The 24,423-nt window shown below is 43.8% G+C and overlaps 1 long non-coding RNA gene across 1 annotated transcript in view; it reads left to right on the forward strand.

Moving 5' to 3' along the window:
• The window catches only part of LOC137536596 (uncharacterized), a 443,111-nt gene that overhangs the window by 358,939 nt on the left and 59,749 nt on the right, over positions 1-24,423 (forward strand). Inside the window, exon 2 of the long non-coding RNA XR_011024585.1 lies at positions 6,952-7,059. This is a non-coding gene — a long non-coding RNA (uncharacterized lncRNA). The remainder of the gene's footprint in view (positions 1-6,951; positions 7,060-24,423) is intronic.

The following is a 24,423-nucleotide window of genomic DNA, read 5'->3' on the forward strand; positions in this document are numbered from 1 at the left end:
CATAGAGGCTTTGAGAACCCTTTTTGGTGTTTAATCAACTCCTCTTGTTACTGTGAGCCAAGAACTCGGCATGCGGTGTACATAGCTTCAGGTACAGAATCACTTTTAAAACCAGCTGACAATTTCTTCAGTAGTTGCTCTCATCATAGCACATCTTTCATTAACCACTTCTCCTCCCCCGGGGCAAGTAACTACGTCCCTGCAAAATGCCAAATCTCCGTACAGGGACATAGCTACTACGTCCCTTCCCGTTAGCCGGGAGATCAATGAATGGGAACACAGTTCCCCTTTATTGATCTAAGTCCCCGTGTGAATGATCACAGCTGTCAATTAGACGGCGCCGCCATTCACAAAAACCGATACACATCCACGCATAACTACCTCTTTGCATAGTAATACTACGTATACAGAAGTTATCTTGTGGCCAAATAGTAAAATTACATCTACACACTTTTTTTCATTAAAAGACATTTAACATCTCAAATTAACCCCTTACCTCCCACACTACCCAATAGTTACCCCCAAAAAATTAGCATTGGATTTAAATCTTTTTAAGCTGAAATCCCTATGTTGCTTTATTGGTGCTAATTAATAGTCTTCAGATTGTTTCATGTGTGGTCACCGTTCGGTTTACATGACTAGTGTTGGTGTTCGAATTCTTGGAATTTTAAGCACAAGAACAGTAACAGTGAGTACAGGTAGTTAGTGTTTTGACACTGTGGTAAAGCCAGTGGTGTACCTAGGGCATTTGACACCCGGTGCTGGGTATTAAAAGACACACCCCACTGCCACGCAAAAAAAAGGAAAGGAGTGAGTGTCATGGTGGGTAATGCCAGGTATAGATGCCCCCAGTATAGATAGCATAGTTGCCCTAGTATAGTTACCCCCTGTAATAGGTAGCCTAGTTGGCCCCCGTATGGGGAGAGTGGAAGGAGGGCTAGCGGAGACAGCGGTGGGGAGGGGGGCAGATCCCCCCCTCCCTCACCTGGGTCCCCTTCTTCCAGCACTCTCCCCCTCCAGATATGCAGCAGACAGTGGCAGTGGGCGGGGAATTACTCACCGGACTCTTGTGTTTCAGGCTCTGGGACGCTGTGTCACCGTCACACATGCCACAGGTCTCCACCTTCAATGCCGATCACTGTGCTTCCTGATTAGCGGAAACATAGTGAGAGGCATTGAAGGTGGAGATGTGGTACGTGACGGTGAAGCAACATTCCAGCAGCTAGAATGCAATAGTCAAGTGAGTAATTCCCCGTCCACTGCCACTTCCAGCTGCATATCTGGAGGGGGAGAATGCAGAAGGAGGGGACCCAGGTAAGGGGGGTGGGTCTGGCCCCCCTCCCCACCTCTGTCCCCCCAGCCCTTTTCCCCTTCCTGCTCATGGCCTCTGTGGGAGGCTTTTTTGACATCCTTAGCGGTCAGTCACCTGGTGCACCACATCCCCTGGCAAAGATGCTGCTGCTTGGATTGCATAATCCTGTTGTTCAGAGTGCAAGCAGATAGGCAAAGAATGAATCTCTGTGAGGATTTTGCAGCCTGTAACAATTATGACCTGTGGTGCAGGAAGTGGCCACGGTCAGGATTATTGATGGTAAATGAGATGCAAATGACTTGATGCAGGATTATGTAATTTATGTATGCATCTTGAAAATGGACTATCTGAAATCCACCTTGGCTCTATTTGATTGGTCCATTTTCAAGTTGTATAAATATACTTCCAAAATTTGCATTATCCTAATTCAACTTGAAATAGACTTTTTACAGTGTGTCAACCTGACCAGTCGTATGTCTGAAAAAGGACAGACCCATTCCAAACTAATTAGCAGAGGGACACATTATCAGAAATGTGTCATGAATGACATTGTTTAAAAGTCCAATGTCTGGGGCAAATAAGTCAACCAGCAGACAAGATGGCTGGTGACGTCTATTTTTAATTAACTGTGTCAGAAATGACCTAATCAGAATGTGTAAACATTTCAAACCTACGTAGATTCTCACAGTTAATATAATTAAGGTATTCAAAACAAAAAAGTGTTATGGGTATTTTAAATGTCAAAGATAGCGATTTACGCCGGAATTTTTAGCCAATCAGAACCTGGGATTTAGGGAAATTCCAGATTAGGCAGCCATATTGCATCCAACCACTATAAAAGTAGGAGCTGAAAGCTCATAGATTGTGCTAGCCTACCAATGTCCTGAGAAGACACATGAGACAGAAGCTACCTTCCAACACGTGGTTCTAGATGCTGAAGAGATGACAGAGAAGGGGTAATATGCTTAATATTCTGGTGATTTACTTTATAAATTTTTTAGCATTAAGTTCTGTTAAGATGTTAGCAAGAAGTTTTTTTAGAAGCTATTTTTTATGCTATTTCTTTAAGAAGATTACTACAAGTTTTACACAGCTACTAGATACACAGCTACTGATACAGATGAGACTACTTTTGATCTTATTCTACATAACACAACTATTCTATTTTTTTTTGAATGTACTTAGAAGATTGATGATCGCTTGGCTCTAAAGCCTTGATGAGATGGAATACTGTTAGAAGGAAACACTACTTCATATTTTGTATATATGCTGTATGATAAGCAAATACAATTTTTCATATATAAAATCATATACTGAGTGCGCTGATTCATTTCAAGGTACACAGTCAATCTATAATTACTGTTATAGAGGGTTCAGACCCCGCTCTGCCGGATTTATATGATGGCAACGCTTTAAGGGCTGGTCCTTTACTGAGTTAGCAATCATGAAAAAGGCAAGAACCGCTTAGGTTTTTGACACGGTGCACCAAACCCTGCCAATGGCAACTACAGTGTCAGAGGCGCAAGAAGGCGATGGGGAACAGTTTGTTAATGATTAACACTATTCAAAGTATCTATAGAAGTGTATATTATGAGCACAGGACCAATAGAGAGCTAATACTGTAGTTGAGGGAGGGCCCTTTGGGGCCTCTCTGACCTAAGGGCCCTGATGCAGTTGTATCCTCTGCAACCCCTATTGCTACGCTCCTGCAGGCTAACTATACTGGGGGCAATTATCCAACCTATTGGAGTGGGGGATGCATCCTCACAAGTTTTCCTCAGGCAGCAAAAAGTCTAGAACCAGACCTGCCCAGGAGCACTTTTTTCTTCATTACAGGTTTACTTTAAATACATTCAGAATTTTTAAAATATATTTATAGGTCCCCCAAAACCAAGAAAAACGGCTATCCACTTTTATTGCTGTGACTGTCCTACGCTTAAAAATGATCAAATCTAGGTAGTTATGTTTGACTGCAATTTATAGAACAGCCCTGGTCTTCTGGTCTTTGTGCTTCTTTATTAAATTGTCTTATAAAAGTACTTGAGTTACAATATGTGCTATTACAGCACTGAAATGCTCAACAATCACATACTTGATTTCATTTTTAAGTTCTGCTTCAGTAGACAAAACTAATTACTGATTGGCTGGTCAGCGTTGCCGCGTCAGTGTAAATATGAGCCTAATTTGCTGATAAGGTTATCTCGTACAGATAATTCATTGTGAAGTGCAAGTATTTAAAATATTCATTAAAACAATTAACGTTTGCCTTTTTCATTTCTGTTTTACAAAAGTGACTGAATTCTTTATTTAATCTACGTGCATCTTTTTATATGTATCTTAATGCTGTGTTATACTTTTTATTATTATTGTTATTGACCCAAGGGGTAGACCTTTCAAAGACCATTAGAGGTGTTTTATTCCTGGAGCATATTCTGTTACTTAAATTACAATTAGCTGCATGTTGTTAATATGTCTCCATCATTTATTATTAAACATATTGTCATAATGATGCACAAAAGGGAAGGTATGCAGTGCCTTTGGTTGTTAAGCGGTTAGGGTTTTGTATTGATTTGGAAGTGTCTTGCATAAGGCCTGCCTGGTCTTGTTCTGTATTCACAGGCATATCTAGAGCGGTGCAGCCATGGGCGCAATGCCTGCCCCTGTGCTGCGCCGCAATGCCTGCCCCTGTGCTGCGCCCCCATGCCTGTCTCTGTGCTGCTCTGCCATGCCTGCCCCCGTGCCTCTCCATCACTCAGACCACCAGATAACAGAATGAACATGGCTACTTATGCATGTAGGACGAACTTGGCTTAGTGTTAGAAAAGGGGGAATAAGAAGACGTATTTTCAAAAAAGATACTTCAGCAATATCCTGAGGCAAAAAAGACAGGCAACCATAACATATGTACAGGAGAAAAGATGTGGTTTTTAGAGTTCAAGGGGCTTTGACCGGTGGGCAGGTCCGTTTTTACATCACAGGAGCCTATAGGCACAGATATCCTGGCAACCTAGACTTCACCCTCCATGAACCTACAAACACCTGCTGAACTGCACCGCAAGTGTGATAGCTGGCCAGTTGTCACTTTCCTTGCCCATTATAGGTAGCTAGCTACAGGTGTCCCTTGGCATTAGGTAGCCAGAGATATTCAGTATTAACTAGCTAGTGGTGCCCCAGGCAGAGGGGAGATCTCGTCATTGAAATGACTAGAGCTGAGTGAGTAATCTCTCATTTACGCTCTGCGTAGGGAAGGTGGGAGGCAGGCACTAGGGGAGAACAGTGAGACGCCTTTCCATCATAAGGCGCCTGTAGGCGCGTGTCTACAGTGCCTTATTGTAAATTCAGCCCTGCCGGTAAGGGCGCAACAGGCTGTTGTCATGTATTGTGGGCACTCTAGCTCTGGGCACTTTTGTATCCCTGATGAAATTGGGGGGGTGGGGGAAATACAATCTAAGCAGACTAATGATACTGATCCAAGCAGCAGTCTTGCCCACAAATCTTGCCAGTAATTTCTTTATCTGAGTGTATCGATCACATGACTACTAGAGATGGTCACAGAGGTGCTAATAGTTTCCCGCTTGCATGAAAATTATTATTGGTTTATAAAGTGCCAACATATTCCGTGGTGCTGGAATTCAACCAATCAAATGCACTTTCTGCTGATATGGATTGGCCCAATTATAAGCTGCAAGCAATTTGCATTAAAGAAAACCTGTAACTTTGGTGGAGGCAAAAGTTTACATACTTACCTCAGTAAAAAGAAGGCTCTGGTTAGTCCAGAGGTTTCCCATACATTCCTGCAGACCACTGCTAGACACCAGAACCCCCTTGAAGCTTGTGGCTGTGCACCCGTACATGAATGAGCGTGACTGCACTGTGCAGATGCAGGAAGGCTCCCCCCTGTGTAGTGGCAAGGAACTGCTGCTCATGGGAAAGCCAAGCCTGTTTGGCTATATACATGTTACTGTGCAGGCAGGAGCCGTCTGCACTTCCACAGAGCAGCCGAGTTCTATTGACAAGCCCTTGGCAACAAGCTTCAGCTGGAACCACAAGGGGGACGGGAGAAGCGTACCTATGAAAGCACTGCATGTAGAAATGGGAGCAAAATAACTGCAATAGAATATCTGTAATTTTACCAATATTCTATTATCCACTATAATAGTAAAAGATCTGCAAAATTAGCGATATGCTATGTCCTAACCTAACCTATTCTCTCATAGAATCCTGCCTCTTAAAGGATACCCGAACTGAAATGTGACATAATGAGATAGACATGTGTATGTACAGTGCCAGGCACACAAATAACTATGCTGTGTTCCTTTTTTTCTTTCTCTGCCTGAAAGAGTTACATATCAGGTATGTAAGTGGCTGACTCAGTCCTAACTTAGACATGAAGTGACTACAGTGTGACCCTCACTGATAAGAAATTCCCCTTTTTTTACCTCGTTCTTGCTCTCAGAAGCCATTTTCTATTAGGAAAGTGTTTTATAGATGGAATTTCTTATCAGTGAAGGTCACACTGTAGTCACTTCCTGTCTGAGTCAGGACTGAGTCAGCCACTTGCATACCTTATATTTAACTCTTTCAGGCAGAGAAAGAAAAAAAGGAACACAGCATAGTTATTTGTGTGCTAGGCACTGTACATGCACATGTCTATCTCATTATGTCACATTTCAGTTCGGGTATCCTTTAACGCCTAACACTAGCCCCCCTCCTTCGCCTAACCCTTACCACCTGATGCCTAACCCTTAAGACCCTCCCCACACCTAACCTTTAAGACCCTCCCCCTCCCCCAGTCTTACCCAATAAGGGGTGAGGGGCACCCACTATTTATCGGCTTCCACACCTGATAAAGCCCTGCGCCCATTGCTGCCAATGTAGTTTACCCGCTATAGTAACAATGCTGGCACATACGGTTACGTTTTTGCGCAGCGGTTGTGGGCAGCGACGCAGCATGCAAATGAAAATATCAGCACTGAGGGGAAATTTGGGTGCCCGATAAATAGAGGGCGCTGCCAGGGTCCAAACTTCATTGCGGCTTAATTTCTGTGACGGCGAGAGAAGCCTCTGGATTATCCAGAAGCTTCCCTCTACTGAGGAAAGTAACCCAATTAAGCATTTGTTTCCCTTCAGGTTTCCTTTAAAGAGAACCCAAGGTGAGAGGGATATGGAGGCTGCCATATTTATTTCCTTATAAACTATCCCAGCCCTGTTGATCTTCTGGCATAAGTAGTAGTGGACCCCGGAAGAAGCATATGGTTAATCTGGTAAAACCTGAGTCAGCTGAGTACCTGATCTGCTGCATGCTTGTTCAAGGTGTATGGCTAAAAGTACTAGAGACACAAGATCAGGAGGACAGCCAGGCAAACTGGTATTGTTTAAAAGGAAATAAATATGGCGGCCTCCATATCCCTCTCACCTTTAAATCTTCAAGTAGTCCAGAATTATGAGGTTCTCACTGACCCTTTCTAATGACTATATTTACAAACACGATTTATCATTTTAGAAGCCTCATTTGACAAAAAAACCCATACACACTAAAAATGGTTTCTTTTGTTCCCCAAGCTGAATGTTAAAGAGACGAAATGCAAATGTAAAATTTGGACTCTGTTTACTAAGGTTCCCTTTGCTCTTTGTTGCAGGTTGTCATAGAGACCAGAAACCACTGAAGCCAAAAAATATAACTCGGAGACTGGAAAGGACAAGCAGTAGAGAATATGGTCTACTGGACCAAGGTCTCACTTTAAATCGTGAGTCTTCATTACCTTATTTTCTGGCAGCCCATGGTTTACGTCAGGATGACAGGTGCACTTTAAACCTACGTAAATGTGTTTTCTGAAATATTTTAGACTATAAACCCCTATTTACAGATTATTTGCTTCAATAATTTTCCATACACAGTCAGTCCTTGTCTATATATATATCTATATCCCACCGTTGGCAGTACCGACATTCAGTTGCAACATTTTTACCTAAGTGCTGAAAGTTCCTGGTGAGAATCCACATTTGGCTGCGGTCCAATGGAACGCCCACTCTACAAGCTCCGCACTCACCCCAATAATTATTCTTGCCTCTTGTCTAAATTATTTTGTCTCTGCCTATGTGTTTCTGTGCTCGTTACTGGACATGTTTGAACACATTAATTTCAAGGCCACTAAAAGTGAAAGCAAGGAAATAGTCTCCTGAAATTATTAGCTCAAGTAAAAAAGCTAACTGCACAACCTTTCTTTAACTGTGTGTGACTTCGGCGGAGCCCCATAAATAATAGAGCTGGAATACATATTTTCATTTCTGCAGTAAATACGCATGTTGGGTTTTGTCTTCTGACCTTGTTATAGAGATAAAATGAAAAGGTTACTGCAGTTTCTTTTGTTGAGTGTAGTCGATAAACATAAACTGATGCAAAAAAAATAGGTTGCCTCCAACAGCCATTCATAGATTTTAGAGTGTCAAACAGATGAGTTGGAGGATGAGTTCTTATTGGTTGCTTTGGGATATTTTTCTTTACACAATGTTCTCCTGGGTTGCTGTGGTTGATTGAACAAAACCAGATTCTTTCAGCAAGGTGATTATTAAACTATACACTGAGGAGTTGATAGCAACCCCCCTGTGTAGGAACATGGGCCTCCATTCATCAAGACTTATCGAATTGGTTAACGACAGTTCGGTAAAATACCGAATTCATTAAGTTGATTTCAGGATTCATCAAATTTATCTACAGCTGTTAGCGAGCATTCAGTAATAATTCGGTAATCATTCGTTAGTGATGCGTTAAAACGGAAGAAAGTGCAATTCATGAAAATGAAAGTGGGCGTGGTTTAGCGTTACATTTAGGATTAGTTATCTCCTTCACTGCTCTGTCTTTATTTCTGTCAGATCATTGCTGACTGAGAAGATGGAGCCATTTGAAGTGGTTATGTAGCAGCTGAGAGTGATTCAAAGGCGCCGAAGGGCAAGAATAAGGTCTAGAACCATATCAATTTGCAAGAGAATAGATTTATTTGCTATAACAGGACATCTGCATTTTTCTTGAATCATCTTGTAAGAGAACACAGGCAGTGCCAGGGTTAACTAATTTGCTAGCTGCACTACATGTTTTCAGAAAAGGCTCCTATCAAGCCGTAGCTGGCAAAATTGTGGGATTGTCCAAAGCCATTTCCAGAATCCTGGTCTGGGTATTAAGCCCTATTTGGAATGTTGCTATGTGGTGTTCAAAGGACTGCCTTTCACTCACAATTCCACGGGAATGTTAAATTACAGCTGTAAAATGGAAATATTGACACGTTACCAAATGGTTATCGCATTGTTATCGATATTTTATCGAAGTCACACAGATTGCGGAAAAACTCTGATGAATACAACTAGAAAATCGTTAATCTTCGAATTCGGTAATTTAACGAACTGGATAAAGTTATCGCAAAGACACTGATGAATCGAGGCCATTGTCTAGCCCTTTAAGAGCCTGACACTTTTGTATCTAAATTTTACCCAGGATTTTACAGCAGAGAGGCAGAGCTGTGTGAGGAAGGAAATTGCTCCTAGTACTTATGGTAATGTGTGCCCTAACATACAGCATTGAAAAAAAATGCTTTAATCAATAGTATTCCTTTAACCACTTGCCGACCGCGCACTCATACCGAGCGTCGGCAAAGTGGCAGCTGCAGGACCAGCGACGCAGTTCTGCGTCGCCGGCTGCAGGCTAATTAATCAGGAAGCAGCCGCTTCCTGTCAATTCACGGCGGGGGGCTCCGTGAATAGCCTGCGGGCCGCCGATCGCGGCTCGCAGGCTAAATGTAAACACAGCAGTGGCAAAACTCACCAGTCATGATCCCCCTAAGGGTCCCTACAATGCTAGAAAATTTGGTACTGCTGAGCCATTGCCCTTTGAAAAGATGTGAGATTTTGGAAAGTGAAATAGGGAGGCAATGAAATCCTATGGGGGATTTTACCAATTTTGGACCCCTGTAACTCTGGTTTGCAGAGATGTAGGGACCCCATCTTTGGAATCCAAGTCTAACAATATGTCTTCTACCTGCATGAGACATTTCGTGAGATTCAGACTTTGCTAACGGCCATTGCTGCGATTTATGTACGTCACCATCACTACCATTGAAATAACCCAAATAAACAGGTTTTTGTGACCCTAGGCTATGACCTCTTCGGCCTAGGGGCCCGAAACTCACCAGTCATGTTCCCCCTAAGGGTCCCTACAATGCTAGAAAATTTGGTACTGCTGAGCCATTGCCCTTTGAAAAGATGTGAGATTTTGGAAAGTGAAATAGGGAGGCAATGAAATCCTATGGGGGATTTTACCAATTTTGGACCCCTGTAACTCTGGTTTGCAGAGATGTAGGGACCCCATCTTTGGAATCCAAGTCTAACAATATGTCTTCCACCTGCATGAGACATTTCGTGAGATTCAGACTTTGCTAACGGCCATTGCTGCGATTTATGTACGTCACCATCACTACCATTGAAATAGCCCAAATAAACAGGTTTTTGTGACCCTAGGCTATGACCTCTTTGGCCTAGGGGCCCGAAACTCACCAGTCATGTTCCCCCTAACGGTCCCTACAATGCTAGAAAATTTGCCACTGCTGAGTAATTGCCCTTTGAAAAGATGTGAGATTTTGGAACTGTAAATAGGAGGCCCAATGAAAGCCTATGGGGGATTTTACCAAATTTGGAGCCCTGTAACTCTGGTTTGCAGAGATGTAGGGAACCCATCTTTGGAGCCCAAGTCTAACAATATGTATTCTACCTGCATGAGACATTTCGTGAGATTCAGACGTTGCTAACGGCCATTGCTGCGATTTATGTACGTCAGACTCGCCACCATTGAAATTGACCAAATAAACAGGTTTTGTGACCCTAGGCTATGACCTCTTCGGCCTAGGACTGCATTGAACGCGACCCACGCATTGTGCGCATTCTGGACAACACCAATTACTGGGTTTATACCCTTCTGGATCCACGGTACAAACACAATGTTCCAAAACTGCTTGAAGAAAGAGCCAGACAGGTCAAAATGGAAGAATACCAGCAGGCCCTTGTGGAGACTTTAGAGAGGAGATTGACATCCTCCCCCTCCTCTAGCCAGTTGTACGCCGACAGACTGACTTCCGCAAACCCAGGACGACCAGGAGGGCAGCAAACAACACAAGCCGCAGCTAGTGCCCAAAAGGGAATGGTATCGGCAGTGTCCTTGGAGTGGGAACATTTTCTGACACCCATGCAGCAGCACACAGAACAGCAAGCGTGCAGATCCACCTCCAACACCGATCGCCTGGAGAAGATGGTCAAGGACTACATGTCAGATGGCGTAGCTGTGTTGAACAATCCATCTGCACCCTTCAACTATTGGGTATCGAAGCTAGACACCTGGCACAAACTGGCAATGTACGCAATAGAGGTGCTGGCTTGCCCGGCAGCCAGCGTTATGTCGGAACTAGAGTTGAGCTGAAATTTTCGTAATTTCGCATTACTATAATTACGCATGCGAAATTTGCGATTACGATGCGAAATTAGCGTAGCGAAATTGCCATTAAAATCGTAATTGAAAATACCGTAAGCGTAATTTTCAACGCGAAATTTCACGTTTCGTTCATGCCGTAATTTCGCATTAAACGCTACCGTAATTTCGCGTTAAACCGTAACGCTCCGTATAATATAAAAAAGCCGCCGACTTTAAGGGTTAATAGCAAAGCCCCCTTAAATGCTAAGAGCCTCAAATTTGGAGAATATATTAAGGAGATCAGGAGGAATAAGAGGAAAACATTTTTTTTTCAAAAAGACCTTATAGTTTTTGAGAAAATCGATGTTAAAGTTTCAAAGTAAAAATGTATACATTTAAAAACCCGCCGACTTTAACGGTTAATAGCAAAGCCTGCTTAAAGTTTAGGAACACCAAATTCCTAGGGTATATTAAGGGGATCAGTGGGAATAAGAGGAAAATTTTTTTTTTCAAAAAGACCTTATAGTTTTTGAGAAAATCGATTTTTAAGTTTCAAGGGCAAAAATGTCTTTTAAATGCGGAAAATGTCAGTTTTTTTTGCACAGGTAGCAATAGTGTATTATTTTCATAGATTCCCCCAAGTGGGAAGAGTTTTACTTACTTCGTTCTGAGTGTGGGAAATCTAAAAAAAAAACAACGTGGGGTCCCCCCTCCCAGACCTCTTTAACCCCTTGTCCCCCATGCAGGCTGGGATAGCCAGAATGCGGAGCACCGGCCGCGTGGGGCTCCGCACCCTGACTATACCAGCCCGCATGGTCCATGGATTGGGGGGTCTCGGAAGGGGAGGGGCAGCCAAGCTTTCCCCTCCCCCTCCGAGCCCTTGTCCAATCCAAGGACAAGGGGCTCTTCTCCACCTCCGATGGGCGGTGGAGGTGGAGGCCGCGATTTCCTGGGTGGGGGGTTCATGGTGGAATCTGGGAGTCCCCTTTAAAAAGGGGTCCCCCAGATGCCCACCCCCCCTCCCAGGAGAAATGAGTATAGAGGTACTTGTACCCCTTACCCATTTCCTTTAAGAGTTAAAAGTAAATAAACACACAAACACATAGAAAAAGTATTTTAATTGAACAAAAAACATAACCACGAAAAAAGTTCTTTAATATTCTTAATTAACCATTAATACTTACCTGTCCCTTTAAATAAATGATCCCACGCAATATCCTCGGAAATGTTCTATCAGTTACAATGTAACAAAGTTATTACAATGTAACAACTTTGTTACATTGTAACTACGCCGCACCCGACGTCACTCACCGCCGCCGCGTCTGCGCTGCAGGACCCGACAGAGCTCTGAGCTATAGCTCAGAGCTCTCGAAAGCATCTTTGTATTTGGGCTCCAAGGAGCCCCATTGGTCCTTAGCAGACCAATGGGGTTCCTTCTGATTTGAAGGAACCCCATTGGTCTGCTAAGGACCAATGGGGCTCCTTGGAGCCCAAATACAAAGATGCTTCTCAGAGCTCTGAGCTATATAGCTCAGAGCTCTATCGGGTCCGTGCAGGACGCTAAGTCCCCGCCGGCTTCGCTGCCCTCCCCGCCTCTCCCACATGTCACCCACATGTCACCCACATGTGGGTGACAGATGTGGGCGGGGTGGACAGCGGGAGCTGCGGGGACTTAGCGTCCTGCACGGACGCGTATGTGGCGGCTGAGCGGCGAGTGGCGTCGGGTGCGGCGTAGTTACAATGTAACAAAGTTGTTACATTGTAATAACTTTGTTACATTGTAACTGATAGAACATTTCCGAGGATATTGCGAGGGATCATTTATTTAAAGGGACAGGTAAGTATTAATGGTTAATTAAGAATATTAAAGGACTTTTTTCGTGGTTATGTTTTTTGTTCAATTAAAATACTTTTTCTAAGTGTCTGTGTGTTTATTTACTTTAACTCTTAAAGGAAATGGGCATGGGGTACAAGTACCTCTATACTCATTTCTCCTGGGAGGGGGGGTGGGCATCTGGGGGACCCCTTTTTAAAGGGGACTCCCAGATTCCACCATGAACCTCCCCCCCAGGAAATCGCGGCCTCCACCTCCACCGCCCATCGGAGGTGGAGAAGAGCCCCTTGTCCTTGGATTGGACAAGGGCTCGGAGGGGGAGGGGAAAGCTTGGCTGCCCCTCCCCTTCCGAGACCCCCCAATCCATGGACCATGCGGGCTGGTATAGTCAGGGTGCGGAGCCCCACGCGGCCGGTGCTCCGCATTCTGGCTATCCCAGCTTGCATGGGGGACAAGGGGTTAAAGAGGTCTGGGAGGGGGGACCCCACGTCGTTTTTTTTTTATATTTCCCACACTTAGAACGAAGTAAGTAAAACTCTTCCCACTTGGGGGAATCTATGAAAATAATACACTATTGTTACCTGTGCAAAAAAAACTGACATTTTCCGCATTTAAAAGACATTTTCGCCCTTGAAACTTAAAAATCGATTTTCTCAAAAAACTATAAGGTATTTTTGAAAAAAAAAATTTTCCTCTTATTCCCACTGATCCCCTTAATATACCCTGGGAATTTGGTGTTCCTAAACTTTAAGCAGGCTTTGCTATTAACCGTTAAATTCGGCGGGTTTTTAAATGTTTACATTTTTCCTTTGAAACGTTAACATCGATTTTCTCAAAAACTATAAGGTCTTTTTGAAAAAAAAAATTTTCCTCTTATTCCTCCTGATCTCCTTAATATATTCTCCAAATTTGAGGCTCTTAGCATTTAAGGGGGCTTTGCTATTAACCCTTAAAGTCGGCGGCTTTTTTATATTATACGGAGCGTTACGGTTTAACGCGAAATTACGGTAGCGTTTAATGCGAAATTACGGCATGATACGACTGTAATGCGAAAATTACGCTTACGCGAAATTTCGCGAAATCCTTCATTACGATTATGTACTTACGGCCATAATCGTAATTACACTAATTACGCGAAATTTCGCAAAAACGTAATTAGGTCATTACGCTCATCTCTAGACGAACGCTGTTTCAGTGCTGCCGGAGGCATCGTCACAGAAATCGGCGGCGTATCCGCCTCTCCACAGAAAATGCAGACCGTCTGACTCAAATTAAAATGAATCAATCCTGGATTGGAAACGACTACGCAACACTCCCGGACCCCAACCAAGTAACATGAACAATGAACATCTGTGATGGGTTAGCGTTTCCGGTCCCTGTTTATTGAACCTCTCATCTGTATTACATTTATGACTGCATGGCGACAAAATGCAAATTGCTATCCGCACGCTTCTTGTCCTCATGCAAGGCCTGGGTTGTTGTGTCTCAAAGTGTGGCCTTCTCCTCCTGCGCCACCCTCCTCCTGTTCCATCACGTGTGCTGCTGCTGGGTTAGCGTTACCGGTCCCTTTTCCTGGAACCTCTTATATGTATTACATTTATGACTGCATGCCGACAAAAAGCATGTTACCTGTGCAAAGAAAACAGACATTTCCCGCATTTAAAAGACAGTTTTCCCTTTGAAACTTTAAAATCGATTTTCTCAAAAACTATAAGCTCTTTTTGCTATTTTTTTTTTCCTCTTGTACCCACTCCCAAGGTGCATATACCCTGTAAATTTGGGGTATGTAGCATGTAAGGAGGCTTTACAAAGCACAAAAGTTCGGGTCCCCATTGACTTCGATTATGTTCGGAGTTCGGGTCGAACACCCGAACATCGCGGCCATGTTCGGCCTGTTCGGCCCGAACCCGAACATCTAGATGTTCGCCCAACACTAGCCCATATATGCCAAATTCAGCTACAAAGGTGTAGCCAAAAAAGCTAGTTTTAGTTTATAAAAAGGATGCTGTAATAGGCAAAATTTGTTGGGCTATAAAAGGACTCTAGATATAGCTGAGAAAAGTGATTACTATGACCTAACTTTGCCCTACTTTTACACAAAGTGCCTAACCCTAAGACCCCCCTGGTGGTGCCTAACCCTAAGACCCCCTCAGGTGGTGCCTAACCCTAAGACCCTCCTGGTGGTGCCTAACCCTATGTCCCCCCTGGTGGTGCCTAACCCTAAGACCCCCTCAGGTGGTGCCTAACCCTAAGACCCTCCTGGTGGTGCCTAACCCTATGTCCCCCCTGGTGGTGCCTAACCCTAAACCCGGCTATTGGTGCCTAACCCTAAGAATCAAAAACCTTGTAGCCAAAAACCTTGTAGCTGAATAAAAATATGGCCTACAAAAGGCCATATTGTAGGTCATATCAAGTGTTGCAATTCTCCCTCGTCATGACGACAGATGGCAATCTCACCAGAGGGATCGAGAGCCTTCAAGGACTCGAAGAAGAATGGCTGTCAGCATCTTGATCTCATGGGAGGTGAGTTGAAACGCCGTCACTCTGCACTGTCTCTCCATACCTCCTGGCGGCTCCCATGAGTCAGGTTTTATTGCTCTGAGCTGCAGATCTCCGGCCCGAGTCTGACTTGGGGTTACCGCTAAGGAGGTAACAGTGTTTCTGTTGTTCCACTGGTATTTAGACCTGAAGCAAAAACATTAAGAAAGGGTACATTATCATTAGCACTAACTCTAGCACAAGGTGACGGTTGTTTCATGGACCTACTTATGAAAGTTATTTCTTTTTCGCAAACTGGAAGGAGGAGGTATTGGAGTCACATGATCTGCTATGTAACTTGCAAGGCATTGAACTCCTCCTGGCCCTGCCCCTGTCCACTTGTTCAATGCTAAAGAGTGGCAGCTGGGAGCAGGGGCCTAACTAGAAACCACTGGGCCTCCCTGCCCCCCTGCAATACTTAGGATTCCCCCCCTTCTGAACAACCCCCCCCCCCCCCCACACACACACACACACACACACACACAATGGAAAACCGGCAGGCATCTCCCCCCCACCCCCACTAAAAAGAAATCAGGCAGCCCCCCCCCCCCCCCCAAAAAAAAACATTATGCAGGCAATCACCCACCAACCTCCCACAAAGTGAAAATCACGCAGGTACCCCACCCTTCCCAGTACCCACACAAAACACATCAGGCTGGCAGGCACCAGACCAAGCTTTCCCCAAACATCGCCACCACCCCCTTTGCCCTAAAAAAAAAATAAAAAAAAATCATGCAGCCATGCAGTGCAGGTATATAGATGATCAAAAAAAACTTGCACCCCTGACTCTGGCTGCTCTGTCTCTGCAGCCCCAGCATCCTCCTGTCCCCAGGTGTCTCTCAGACACAGCCGCAGGGTAGGCTGTGTCAGTGTCACACACAAGCCAGCACACAGTGAAGCTGGCAGTAGGCAGGCTGGGTCTCAATAGCGGCAGAAGCGTCCAGCGTCGTCCTTTCCTCTTCTTCCCAGCTTGCACTGCAACAATGTGTGGAGCTGTAGGAGGGATCACATGGCCAACGTAGGATGCGGCCATCCTAGGTGATTGAGGGGGCAGCGACGGCGAGGATGGGGAAGCTCCAAGTCCAGGAAGTATGCCGCCGCCTCCTTCTCCCAGGTCCTAGTGCCCACCGCGGCATGCTACAGCACACAGACAGCATGATTGCAATGGCATGCGGCGGGCCCTGTCTCAGGCAACATGCTTCTCCTCCTCTGGGCCCCCTCTCTGGCTTTTCTTCATCTGGGCCCCCTGCGCCTGCTTCCCTTGCAGGCTCTATAGTTACGCCCCTGTGTGTTCCAAATTGTTCATGCCAAATTTGAACACCAACACTGCTCAAGAAGTGCACTTCAATTTGGCTTACTTCCACTAGATACAGAAACTTCACATTACTTTATTTTTCAAAAGCATTATATTTTACATTACCAAGGTGTTAAAATATACGAGTGAAGCCTCTAGTAATAAATTACAGAACACATTTTAAAGCCGGGAAACATCTGCAGCACGCACATATCTTGAGTGTAAGAAAAACATTTTGACATTAACTGAGTATTATGGATGAGATCCCGTATGTTATTATAGACTAAGGAACAAGAACAGATTCACGCAGAGCAAGCAGCATGCACAGCACATTCTCCAAAGTAAAACAAAAATATATTGGATATAAAGTAATTGTCAGTGACATATAAATCAAAATGCCACACTTCCCAATAAAACGTAACAATTATGACAGGGATATATGGGCAGAAACAAAACTAAACTGTGAAAAATCCAATAAGAATTATGTTTTCTCTTGGTGGAAATAGAAATACACATAGTAGTTAATCAAACTAAATACAGTCGATGCTCGCATACAATACATATTTAAGACTGACTATGTGAGGATTGCCCTACTAAGTGGGCCTATCGGTTTTTCAGTTTGAAAGCCAACAGGACCTTGAGGTAGGCAGTCATTCTATACTTGCCACTGGTCCACTTAAGGACCAGGGGATTTTCAGCATATCGGTGCTGCGTGGGCTCTCAAGCCCGCAGCACCGATCAGCATTGCATCAGGGCGATCAGACTCCCCCCCCCCCCCCCTTTTTTCCCCACTAGGGGGATGTCCTTCTGGGGGGGTCTGATCGCCGCCGGCTATTTGCGCTTGGCGGGGGGGGGCTCTTCAAAGCCAGCCCCCCTCCGCAGTGATTTCCGCCCTCCCTCTACTTCCTCCCCTCTACCTCTTCCTGTGTGATGCGCAGGACGGATATCCGTCCTGCGCTGGATAGGATAGGCTTTAGCCTATCAGATGCCGGCGATCCCCGGCCAATCAGAGGCCGGGGATCGCTGATCTCCGTGAAGACGCTGCTGCGCAGCAGCGCCGTATGATGTAAACAGCGGGGATTTTTTCCCCGCGTGTTTACATTATGCGTGCGAGCCGCGATCGGCGGCTCGCACACTGTTCACGGAGACACCCTCCGTGAACTGGCATGGAAAGGCCGCTTGTTTCCATGCTATACCGCTAACGACCCGCCGACGCCTATCGGCGTTAGGCGGTCGTTAAGTGGTTAAAATTGGTTTTAGTAAGGTCATATTAACTTACATATTAATGCGTATTGGACATGATTCACAAAGCTTTTTCACCTGTTTTCACCATGTTACATTTTTAAGCTTCCAAAGTGCAAAAATATAATATAATTAAAGCAGAATGAAGCCCAGCATTTCTTCTTTACTCTAAAAAATTATTTACAGCATATTATATACAACCAGCATTTTTTTTTTTACTAGAACAGCATCCAAAGGGTTACACACAAATAATTATGTTCAGTTATGCACTCAATACTTGGTCGGGAATCCTTTTGCAGAAATGACTGCTTCAATGTGGCGTGGCATGAAGGCTATCAGCCTGTGGCACTGCCAGGTGTTATGGAGGCCCAGGATGCTTCGATAGCGGCCTTAAGATCATCCAGAGTATTGGGTCTAGCGTCTCTCAACTTTCTCTTCACAATATCCCACAGATTCTCTGCCAGGTCGTGCTGAAAAATGAAATCTTCATCTCCATAAAGCTTTTCAGCAGATGGAAGCATGAACTCACTTTTGAACCAGAAGCAGCGGCAGAAGCGCCTGACCTGGGCTACAGAGAAGCAGCACTGGACTGTTGCTCAGTGGTCCAAAGTACTTTTTTTCGGATGAAAGCAACTTTTACATGTCATTCGGAAATCAAGGTGCCAGAGTCTGGAGGAAGACTGGGGAGAGGGAAATGCCAAAATGCCTGAAGTCCAGTGTCAAGTACCCACAGTCAGTGATGGTCTCGGGTGCTATGTCAGCTGCTGGTGTTGGTCCACTGTGTTTTATCAAGGGCAGGGTCAATGCAGCTAGCTATCTGGAGATTGTGGAGCACTTCATGCTTCCATCTGCTGAAAAGCTTTGTGGAGATGAATATTTCATTTTTCAGCACGACCTGGCATCTGCTCACAGTGCCAAAACCACTGGTAAATGGTTATTGACCATGGTATTACTGTGCTCAATTGGCCTGCCAACTCTCCTGACCTGAACCCCATAGAGAATTTTTTTTAGAAGATCCTGTGTGTATATATATATATATATATATATATATATATATATATATATATACTGTATATTTATATATATATATATATATATATATATACTGTATATGTGTGTGGGTGTGTGTGTGTATATGTGTTTGTGTGTATATATACATATATATATATATATATATATATATATATATGTATATATATATATATATATATATATATATATATATGTATATATATATATATATATATATATATATATATATATATATATATATATATATATATTTGACTTGAATGTATTGGACAAGTTCAACAACATGAACAAATTACACTGGGAATATCAATAATTTCTTGATCTATCTTCGATTTTTCTACTTCTCACTTTGCAATGTAGTGATTCATTGACTCATTCACCCACCTTACTATCTTTCGGTGAAGTTAATCTCCCTCTTTTTTAACACAATGCACAACTGACTGATAAAATATAGGTAAGTTAAAACATCTATAACCTAACAATAACTGTGATGATAAATTCAAGATATGGAGCGATATCGGGTATAATTTAATCCGGCAGACCTTACAATAAGCTGCAATGTACTTGATATCCCTGATGAAACTGTTAAGGGAGGGAGTATAATTTTAAAGAAACAGTCCACACATTTAAGTGTGAAAGTCATTAAGGCGACAGTCTACATAATAAGGTGCAGTAATTTATCCCTAATGAAACTGATAAGATCTATTTCTGTATTCAGTCCCTTCGGCTGGCGGCTATTACATTTATAAATCCTTTCTGCTTCCTTTTTTGATGGCCTCTTTATAACATCTCCACTTCTACAATATTGTTTCAATCTATCTTCTAAATACATTTTTTTTTAAACCTTCCAAATTTGTATTATTCACTCTCATAAAATGTTCTGAGAGGCTATGAGCTCCTAATACACACACTTACACTAATAGACACACACACACACACACACACACACACACACACACACACACACACTACAAACACACATACAACACACGCTACACAAACACACATGCTAAACATGCACACAGACATGCTATACACACACACACATACTACACACACTATACACACACACACACACAAACACATTAACACATTATGCACATATACTACACACACACACACACAACATCACACATTACACAAACACACACACATACTACACACACACACATACTACACACACACACACACACACACACACACACACACACACACAGTACACTCACATAATAAACACACACACACACACACACACACACACACACAGTACACTCACATACTAAACACACACACACACACACACACACACACACACACAGTACACTCACATACTAAACACACACACACACACACACACACACACACAGTACACACACACAAACACTGCTCACCCATTCTGGTCAATAATTTTCTGTGTTGTAGAAACCTCGCAGGCATTCAAGGACATATACCACATTTTCTGAGTCTTCTATGATAAACTGATTCATTTCACTTTTACTTCCTCCGCCGAATTTACAATTTTTACAGCCCTTTCTTTTTCTTCTTGGAGAGCAGCCTTTGGTGTCACACATTACTATTCATTATTGTTATTAATATTATGCATTTATACAGCACTGACATTTTCTGCAGAGCTTCACAGCTTACATCGAACAATTCATGCCACTGACCGTCCCTCAGAGGAGCTCACCATGTAATCCCTACCATAATCCTGGTTTATGTCCCTACTCAAGTCCAAGGCCACTTTTGGGTTTGGGGGTATGGTAGTGAATTACTTAACTTACCAATTTGTTTTTGAGGTGTAAGAATGTATAGAGGTAGCCCATGCAAACACTGAGAAAACCTACAACCTCTATGACTAGCAAGGTAAAAGTGATAGGCAATTAGACATCAGGGCCCATATGCAATTAATTTTTTCACCTGAGTTATCTCCTAGGAGATAATTTTCTTCTCCTCTGTAAAATATTTTTTCATCATTTTACAATTGAAAAAATACTCAAAAGTTGCTTGCTGGTCACTTAAAAGGCATTTTATGACCAGTTGTAAATATATCACCTAGGAGAAAAATCAGGAGAAAAAGTGAATTGCATATGGTCCCTAGCCGCCTTGTCCTGTTGCGGTTTGCATAGTAACTGTTCATAGTGTGTGTGTGTGTGTGTGTGTGTGTGTGTGTGTGTGTGTGTGTGTGTGTGTGTGTGTGTGTGTGTGTGTGTGTGTGTGTGTGTGTGTGTGTGTGTGTGTAGTGTTAGGCAGAGGAGAAGGGTGGTTACTGATAGGCACAGGAGGGGGGGGGTTAGTGTTAGGAAGAGAAGAGGGAGAGGTTACTGATAGGCACAGAAGAGGGGAGGTTAATGTTAGGCAGAGGAGAGGGGGGGGGGAGTTAGTATTAGGCCAATGAGAGGGGAGGTTAGTGCTAGGCACAGGAGAGAAGAGGTTAGTGTTATACCAAGGAGAGAGAGGGGGGGGGGGGGGGTTAGCATTAGGTTCAAGAAAGGTGGAGGTAAGCATTACAGGAGAGGGGAAGTTAGTATTAATTAGGCACAGAGGAGGAGGTTAGCATTACAGCAAATGATAAGAAAGTGTTGGGCCGAGCAGAAGCAAAGGTTAGTGTTAAGCTCAGGAAAGGTGGAGGCTAGTGTTAGACATAGGCGATCGAAGGATAATGTTTGGCAGATAAAAGGGGGAGGCTAGCATTAGGCACAGGAAAGCAGAAGTAAGTGTTAGGCAGAGGTGATGGGAGGTTAGTGTTAGGCACAGGAGAGGAGAAAGTTAATTTTCTGTACAGGTAAGGGGAGGTTAGTGTTAGTCAGAGGAGAACAGGTTACTGATAGGCACAGGAAAGGGGGAGGTTAGTGTTAGGAATAGGAGAGGGGAGGTTAGTGTTAGGCTGAGGAAAGGGGAGGTCAGCATTAGGCAGATGAAAGGGGAGGTTAGCATTAGGAGCAGGAGGTTACTGGTAGGCACAAGAAAGGGGGAGGTTAAAGGGGGTTAGTCTTAGGCATAGGAGAGAGGAGATTAGTGTTGGCGTTGGGCCTAGGAGAGGGGAGGTTAGCATTAGGCACAGGAGAGGGGTAGGTTAGTATTACAGAAGAGGGGTTAGTGTTACAGGAGAGGGGGAGGTCAGCATTTCAGCAAATTATAATACCAAGAAATAAATGATAGAGGAGGTTAAAGTTAGGTACAGGAGAGGGAAGGTTAGTGTTAGGCAGCGGAGAAGAAAGGTTATTGTTAAGCACAGAAAAGGTGGAGGCTAGTGTTATGCACAGGCGAGAGGAGGATAGCATTAGGCACAGGAAAGAGGTGGTTAGTGTTAGGAAGAGGAGAGGTTTTGTTAGTGTTAAGTGGAGGAAATGGAAGGTTATTGTTAGGCACAAGAAAGCAAAGGAAAGTATTAGGCAGAGGAGAAGAAAGATTAATGTTAGACACTGGATAGGTGAAAGTTTAGGTTAGGCAGAGGTGAGGGGAGGCTAGTGTTAGACACAGGAGAGGAAAGATAAGTATATGCCTAACTGTAACCTCCCCTCAGTGGCATACCTACCATAAGGCTGCAGGTGCTCACAGCACCAGGTGTAACCATGGCTATGGGTGCCACTGTGGTGCTCAGTGACTATGTTCTTCCACCTAGGACCCTCTTTCATACTTTTGGCAACATTCAGGAAAATAGCAGCGTGCAGGGTACTGTACTATTTCCTGCACTAGATGTAGCCTTCCTGTCCCGTGGGCAATGTGTCTCATCACTCTCTCCACACAGCCTGCAGTGAGTGAATGTGCAGAGCAGGAGGGTGAGTAGAGAGAATGATTGCTGTGCTGAAGCTGGGGCATTAGCAGGGAGAGGTGGCAGGATGTGTTTAGTGCTTCAGAAGTTGCCTGTCATTAGTAGCCATGTGCACTAGCTGCTGTAATACCAGAGTGCCCTAGACTATTGGTTATTTATCCTGGTCAGAATCATTAATCAATAATGCAGGGCAGTCTGCTGTTGCAGAAGCCAGTGATACAGGTGCTGATGGCGGACTTCTGTAGTGAGCAGAGAAGCAAACTCCAGGCAATTTATATTAGCTTGATTGCAGGTATTCTTATCTCTTTTCTCAGCTCCCCCTCCCACCCTGTTGTCTTCCCCATGACCCTTTCCTCTTATCAGATTTCAGTGGTTTCTTTTAACAGCATGTCCCTGCCAAACAGCACTGTCTGCAGTCCTAGTGAGAGATCTTCCTGCTGTTTCTCCTCTCCCACCAGGCTCTCTGTCTTGTGCCTTTACATCTCTATCCTTCCTCCTCCTATGCATCCCCCTCTTTCTTATGTCCCCCTTTTCTGACTGCCCTTAGACGAGCTCACAATCTAATCCTACCATAGACATAGTCTAATGTCCTACCATATTATTATTGTGTATTTCTATAGCATTGACATCTTCTGCAGCTCTGTATAGAGTGCAGAGTTTCATACCGTTTAGCTCCGTACACATCCTGATGACTCCTTTTCCCCAAAAATCCCCTAAAATTTTCAGTGACACGGTCGGCGCCCCAACCCGTCAATCTTTCCTTCAAAAAAATTGTTGTTTGGGGGGGGGGTTGTCTGTAAATAATTAGCACCGGGTGGCAAACCCTACCTAACACACACACACACACTCACACACAAACGCACGCACGCACGCACGCACACACACACACACTGTGAGGGACGTGAGTCATTGGAAAAAGGTAATGGGAAGGGTTAATATTGTGTCAGATTTTCATCTGTCCAATAATTATACTCTAGAATTCAGTTTCTCAAAATCCTGGGAAGTCTCACCAACGGCCTCCGTGCTCGGAATCTGTCACATCCCATGTTTTTCACAGTCAGTTTGCAAACATGCTTCTCACTTTCCTTGTACAGCACAGACTATGGCCAGACTGCATAAATGGTTTTATTATTTCATATCACTGGCGACCGTGGGCAGGTATTTGTGCAATTATGCTGTGTTCTTATTGCCATAGTTTCTGCCTGTGTATCCCTTGTACATGTTGGAGGGATTATTCCAGGAAAGATGTCTGTGGAAAGGCAACAGCTGTGCACAGCAGCTTAAATTTCCAATGAAAGTTTCAGTGCTTGCTCTGGCTACTCACAAGTAGAAGATTCTGTCTATGGCTCCTTTAGCCCGCAGCCTCCTACTAAAATAGTCTGAAATTCACAGAGCGGAGTCCTGACAGCACTGTGTTTTAGGCGCTAAGGGGAGGCAGACTTGATTAGGTAACATGCAGTGTTCAGGCACATGTCCGTGGCTGGGGGTGCCTGGCCTGACTAGTAGAGAAAGAACTTCAAGCGCTGAAAACTTTATCAATCCTTACATCACAATATGATCTTGCTAGAATCACATATTACTGTTACACAATTTAATGCTGTTAAAAAAATGATCTTTCAATGTTTGCCATAGTTGCATAGCAACAGGGGATGCAAAGGGTTTGACCACACCAAGGCCCACATGGGCCCTCCTCCAGTCACTGCATTAGCTCTTTATTGGTACTGTAGTGATAATGAATGATCGGTGATGATCATTATCAGCTATTTACGATTATGTGGAATTACACGTAAATTCTCGCAACTATACGTGATTACAAATTGTTAATTCAATTGGTTTTGTATAATCATTCGTACTTTCGCATCAATTTTCACGTTATTTTCGCATAATTCCATGCCGATTTTGGCGGTGAATAGAAAAGCCCCCATTTATGTTTGTCACCAAAATTGCT

This window comes from Hyperolius riggenbachi, chromosome 10, assembly GCF_040937935.1.
Source record: "Hyperolius riggenbachi isolate aHypRig1 chromosome 10, aHypRig1.pri, whole genome shotgun sequence".
Taxonomy (NCBI): Eukaryota; Metazoa; Chordata; class Amphibia; order Anura; family Hyperoliidae; genus Hyperolius; species Hyperolius riggenbachi.